The sequence below is a fragment of the Triticum dicoccoides genome, chromosome 1B, assembly GCF_002162155.2.
Source record: "Triticum dicoccoides isolate Atlit2015 ecotype Zavitan chromosome 1B, WEW_v2.0, whole genome shotgun sequence".
NCBI classification, from domain to species: domain Eukaryota; kingdom Viridiplantae; phylum Streptophyta; class Magnoliopsida; order Poales; family Poaceae; genus Triticum; species Triticum dicoccoides.
In genome coordinates this window covers 704,000,744-704,001,675 of record NC_041381.1, presented here as the reverse complement: position 1 = coordinate 704,001,675, position 932 = coordinate 704,000,744, and positions in this window count along the sequence as shown.

The window sequence follows — 932 nt, the reverse complement described above, 5'->3', positions numbered from 1 at the left end:
ACCACGTTTGAACGTAGCTTATCCTTTGATGAGGACTAGGTAGTAGCAGGATTCGGGAGCTGGTCGTATCTGGGGAAAATATCTCCGATAAAATTATAGATGCAGCAATGAAGAAAAATCTGCAAGGTATAAAAACTATTTCAACTCGTAATTCTTTTGTTGTACTTGATGATGATGATGATGATATAACTAATGTTGAGTCAACCTTGGTCTTCCGGTGCACAGAACGACAGCAGCAGCATTTGCGTAGCTAGTCTCAGATGCATGCATGGCTGCATGTCGGCAGTGGTAGAAAAGGAATTTTCTACTAGCAGAAACAACCGTGCCTTAGTAGCTAAGTAAGTAGCATATAAGGTCAGGAGTGACGTAATTCACTTGTTTGACGTCAGCCTATGCGCTTGTTTGACGTCAGCCTATGCGTAGTATAGTCGGTTCATTGCACTATATATAGGGTCGATGGCTCGATGCCCATCGTTGTAAGCATTCCATTCCAATCAAAGCAAGGCATCAAGCCATTTCAGTTTCCTCCTCTACTCGTGAGTGTACCAACTTCAGCTCAAGTAGTACTCCAGTCTCTAGTGTGTGTGCGCATTGCACTAGTCCGTGATCAGAGTGAGTGTGTAGCCGTTGTTGTAGTGTTCCACTGCTAGATTGTACCGTGAGAGAGAGCTAGCTACTCGCTAGCAATTCGGGCCAACAACTAAGAGAGCTCTTGAAATGGGTATTGATGTTTCTAGGATTGATTTCAAAATTGTTCTTCTTCTCATCTGAAAGCACAGTACTCTTTGGCCTCCCGGTCGGCATTATGAAGAATATAAGCAAATCCAAATGTGAGGATCCTCAAGCAATGCAGAGACAGGGTGAAGTTAATTCGATTAGTGGAGAGGAAGGAGGTGGAGTTACCCTATATAACACTATTATATAGTACTGGC